The sequence below is a fragment of the Arachis ipaensis genome, chromosome B06, assembly GCF_000816755.2.
Source record: "Arachis ipaensis cultivar K30076 chromosome B06, Araip1.1, whole genome shotgun sequence".
NCBI lineage: Eukaryota > Viridiplantae > Streptophyta > Magnoliopsida > Fabales > Fabaceae > Arachis > Arachis ipaensis.
This window is the reverse complement of record NC_029790.2, coordinates 49,084,471-49,089,792: the sequence shown is the minus strand read 5'-3', so window position 1 is coordinate 49,089,792 and position 5,322 is coordinate 49,084,471. Positions and strand designations below refer to the sequence as shown.

Here is a 5,322-nt window from a genome sequence, read left to right as displayed (position 1 = left end):
AAGAGATCTACTCATTCAATCTAATGTAGAACGGAAGTGGTTGTCAGGCACGCGTTCATAGGGAATGATGATGATTGTCACGTTCATCACTCATCACATAAAGTCTTATTATGATCAAGTCTCAAATCATATATGTATTTATAACAATTTCATAGATTATTTTATTAAGGATAATTAAGGCAAGTTTTGATTTATTGAATTTGAGATAAGTTATTATTATTATCCAATTTCACAATTTCTATATGATTTGGATTAAATAATTAATATTTTAATATATTAATACTGATACTTTGGAAAATAAATGGTTTAATTATATTATCTCTAATTATTTTGATTTGGGCATTTTACGGAAAATAATTTGTGAATTTGGTGAGCAAATAGTATTTTCTATATATAGTTAGTGTTGGATTTAATTTGGGTTTCAATTACTATATTATTCCCAACTTTATGTGAAATTACCAAATTACCCCTAACCTAATTTTGAAAATGAAACCCTAACTCTGAAACCCTAACCCATGACCCGGTTCCCTTCAGCCACACCCCCAACCTCTCCTTGCTCTCAACAGCGGCAAAACACGCAGAGTTTCCTTTATGTTTGCTGAGGAAGAAAGGAAGAAACGAATGGGGAGAAAGGGGGAAAGAGGTCCGGAAGAAATAAGGCAGGGGAAGCCTTGTCACCATCTATCCACTGCCCTGGAGCTAGCCGCCGAGCCCGTCATCGTGCCGATCGTCTTCATCGCCGGCCAGCCATGCCTTTGTCACCGCGTCCATGCCGCGTCGCCGCCATCCTTGCGATCACGAAGAGAGAGGCTGGCGGGAGGAACTGGCACGCACGGGAGGGGAAGAAACCGCCTCTGCGCCGCCGTCGTTCACAAGCTCAGCCACCTCGCCATTGTCGCCACCAAGGGTTCTGTCGCAGTCAACCCGCCGCGGCTGGTGCTGCTGCCATCCCTGATGGGTTCCACCGTGGAGAAGGGAATGACGCAGGGGAGAGGAGGCCGCGCTACTGCTGCCGCCACAGGAACCTGTCCCTGCTGAGCCGCCGCTGCCACTGCCAGGGTTTGCCGCCACCGTGCTGTTGAGAGAACGGCTGTCCAGTCACACCGAGCAGGAAAGACGGAGAGATCAGAGGCTGAGTTGGGGTTCAGCCACCATGCCCAGCAGTGCTCGCGTCGCCGGCGCCGCAGTCAGAAAGGGGTTTCGGCCGCAGCAGGTGTCACTGCCGGAGAAGGGGGCTGCGTCTCTGTGATTCTGACCGTCGGGAGTGGTTCTGTGACCTCTGGGAGCACCGCCGAAGCTCTGAACTCAGCTTTTGCCACTTGAGACCCTGCTGCCACCGTGTTCCACTGCCGGTAAGATTTTTGAATTTGGTTTCTGTTCTGTTGGAATTCCGGAAAGGTTGTTAACGTCGCGTGGTTGTTACAGTTACCGTCACCGGTGTTTTTGCTCGCGATTGTCACTTGGGGTTACTGACGGAGCCACTGCCGGGTTGATAAGGAGCTGCGCCTGCTTCATTTTGTTATTTCAGTGAGTATTTCGACTTTCGAAAGCCCTGCGTTAGTGCTCTGTTCCGTGTAATAAAGTAATTGCGATGTTAATGGTTTTAGGAGTTAGAATCCAAGTTCACTTGTGGCGTTTGAAGCTGTTTCTGCTTTTGAGAAAGCAAGCAGAGCTAAGGTTTTGGTTGCCGTCGATTCGGGTTGAGGTGAAAGGAACTCTGTGAGGCGTTTGGGTTACGGTTTTGCGTATTGAGGTAGGGGCCTTTTCAGAAAACTACATTTTTTGAATTGGAACTATTATATATGGATATTGACGTGAGAAAATGTATCTTTGAGTGATTATATAAGTCTTATGTAATTGTTGGTTATCTTGGATGAATATGAATGCTTGATTGGCTGGGTTATTGTTCGTTTTTGTGAAATGGACAGTTCTTGAAGTGCTTCTTTAAAGTTAATTTGTAAAAGTTTTGAAATTGAGTTTATCCTGTTAGAAATTGATTTGAGTTTGAATTAGCGTTCTTGAAATCTGAAAATGATGCACGTTCGGAAACAACTTGATTTTGAATTGATTTAGTTTTGAACCCCTTGAAGAGGGTTGCGGAATGGTTTAATTGGGACTCGAAAAGGGTGGCAAAGTCCAAGTTTTAGGGGAGGTGCTGTCGAAATTTCTATAAAATCCAGGACTTTTTTGCAAATGTTATTCGGAAAATTATGAATTTAAGGCCTTTACTATTTCACTTGGAGAATTGTGAATTTAAGACTTTTATTTTCTTCACTTGAATTATTCATGAAAGTGATAAAATTATGTTTTGAAAAGAATTTTGGAAAAGAGGGTTATGCCTTAGCTTTGTTTCCTAAGAAAAGAACTATATTTTTGGGTGCAAGTCATTTGGAAGAGAATTATGTTTTAAGGCTGTTTAAAGGGTGGAAGGAGTTTATGTTTCCTTGGATTTGACTTAAACACGATTTATGTTGTTTGAATTTGACTTAAAGGTTTCAGTTATAGAAGCTTTAGTGACTTTGAAAGAACTTGGATTTCGATTTACAATTTTCAATTTTCGATGTTTTAGGGAAGGTTTAAAGTATTCTTTGAATTCTGGTTTAGCAAAATTAAAATGATTTCTGAGCCATTGGAAAACGCTTCAGATTTTCAACATGGGGTTGAAATTGGTTTTAGTATAGGCAAAAGAAAAGACTTTGAAAATGTGGTTGGAGTAATTGATTACACGGCTTAGCTTGGCTTAGATTCTATTCTTATTACTCAAATCAGGAAGCCAAGGTTTTAAAGATTTTAAATGAATTTGAGGAAATGAGTTATGTTACTCTCCCCTAAAGACTTGAGACTCTGCTGTGGAACCTTTGTCGCCAAATCCTGTTTAAGGATGAATGATTTTGAGTCTCTCAGAAAAGACTTTTGATTTGGTGTGGTTTTTGAAATGTTATAAAAAGATGTTGAGGAATGTGACTTTGTTTTAAAAAGAGAAATTTACGTTTGAGGAAAAGTGGCTTGTGAGCCTGTAATGATTTGAGAAATTGGGAGTTTAAAGCTAAGGCTAGCTAGAAGGAATTGATTTTGATTTCAAAGAAAAGAGATTTGAGAAAAAGTGATTTATGGCTTGAATGATGATTTTATGAGTTTGATGATGTTGAATGGTGGAAGTGCTATTATGTTATGAGCCAGAATGGCTGTATATGATAATGAATTATAGCTGATTGTGGAATATGTTATGAGCTGGAATGGCTGTATATGATAATGAATAATGGCTGACTGTGGAATATGTTATGAGACGGATGGATGAGTATGAATATGGATGATTTTTGAGCTGATAAAGTGATTGTTGTACTTCCAATTATATGAGATACGAGTTTTCCTGGGTGAAATGTGCTCCAGGTGGAGACTTGATACTAGGTTGTACCTATGTCGTAACTGTGGCCGGACATTGTGAAAGTTCCGAATGAGCTCGCCCCGTGGATAAACATCAGTGTGGGTGTTGTGTATATGTATTGATGATTATGATTGTGAATAACTTGAGTTGGGGATGCACGACAGAGGGACAGTCCAATGGTTAGCTACCAGGACTTCTCGGGTTGGCTTCATAACCGACAGATGAGACTCATCATCCACTAGGATATGCATTCATCATATGCATCTATGTGACATTGTTTGGGTGTGCATATTGTACTTGGTTTGTATATGTGATTTATTATGTTTAATTGCTATTTGTTCTACCTGAAGTAATTGTTTGTTTGTGCTCGAACTTTCCTACTTGTGTTTGCGACTGGAACTCTGTTGGACTGTGGTGATTGGTTGTTGTTTGGATTGTTTGGGCCTAGGGCCGTGGTTGGTCATGAGGTGGGCCGAAGGCCATGTTTGGTTTGTGTTTCTGGTTTAGAAAAGGATGAAAAACTAAATTGGTTCAGCATAGACTTAATGAACCTATGCTTGGAGCAGGTTGGTCATTCATACTGTCTAGGAAAAACCTTTTGAAAGGCTTTTGAAAATTTTGAAGAAATAACAGTTTCCTTTTTCAGAAAAGATTTCAGGTTTTTAATGGTAAATCATCGGGTTTTGAAAGTATGCATAAGGCGGTTATTAATCACTATAACGGTTTTATTTTCACATATCCTATTACAGTAATTCTCAAAAACCCTCTACTGAGAACCCTTTCGAAGACGATGTTCTCACTCCCCTACAGGTCTTTTCTCTTTTCAGGCTAAGGGCATTTGGTCATTTTCACGTCCGCTCCATAATCTTTATCCATCAACAATTTGACATATTCCTTAAAAGTTTCAAAATATATCTATACACATATAGCTTAGTTGTCATTAAAATATTTTTAAAGTTTTAACCAATATTAATGACAGTTTATTCTCTTTTTGACTTAGTGTTAAAGAAATTCTTACCTGAGTCTTATTCCTGATTTTTCCGTGTAGCGTAGTTCTCTTCAAGTTTCGATATAGTTTCTTATGCACTTAGTTCTTCTTCTTAAATTTATCTCTTTCTACGTATGTTGTTCTTAAAGTTTGTTCGTATACATTAATCCTAGTGTTTTACGTATACTTATCTCCTTATCCCAATTTTTTAGTTTGATGAAAAATTTTCCTAATCGTTCGTTCTTGAAGTTCAATCTGATACTTTCTTGTTCAGCTGAGCTTGTCTTAAGTTCTGTGTATTGATTTATTAGAGCTCTTTATCAAAGATTGCAAGGATTCTGGGTGGTTAGCGCAATGGATAATGAGCATATAGCAGATACTGTTGGGTAATCACGAGGGTATATGTATTAAGTGATCAAAATTCGGCTGGTTTGAATTATGGTTCTTCATACGTTACGTTCTGATTGTCGCAATTAGTTATCTGGCAGTACACGTATTTCGAGATTAAGAGCAGTAAGCTGTTCTGATAACGTACTGTCTGTGAGTCTCATACGTTAACTTCGTATTAGTCAGGTAAGGAGTCCGAGATGTCCTTTCTGACGAGACTATGGTATTACATTGTGGGATTGATAGTTTTAGAGTGCGAAAGCCGACGCGGTGAGACTATCGAGTCCATAATGCTGTTGAGAATTTTATAAATTATGATTTTATACTCGGACAAATTTTGAATTTGGTTTAATAAATCTTTTGTATGTAGGTATGATTATAGTTATGAATGTTTCCTATCTATATATATGTATAATTATTAAAATGTTCGTAATTGATTATGTTAAGGATAGGGAGAATGTCTCACATATTTCTATTTCTGCTCTTTTTTTGTATTTATGATTTTGTTAGGTTTTATAGTAGATTTGTCTTTCTTTATTCGAGAAGGCTTGGAGCAGCAGGT

General features: G+C 38.8%; 2 long non-coding RNA genes across 2 annotated transcripts in view; one reads left to right on the top strand and one right to left on the bottom strand.

The window, feature by feature from the left end:
• LOC110263983 lies at nucleotides 1,250-1,621 on the top strand. Its single transcript, XR_002349708.1, has 3 exons — nucleotides 1,250-1,352; nucleotides 1,426-1,527; nucleotides 1,608-1,621. It is a non-coding gene; the product is annotated as an uncharacterized LOC110263983 (long non-coding RNA).
• The window catches only part of LOC110263982, a 13,428-nt gene continuing 10,757 nt past the window's right edge, over nucleotides 2,652-5,322 (bottom strand). Inside the window, exon 3 of the long non-coding RNA XR_002349707.1 lies at nucleotides 2,652-2,759. This is a non-coding gene — a long non-coding RNA (uncharacterized LOC110263982). The remainder of the gene's footprint in view (nucleotides 2,760-5,322) is intronic.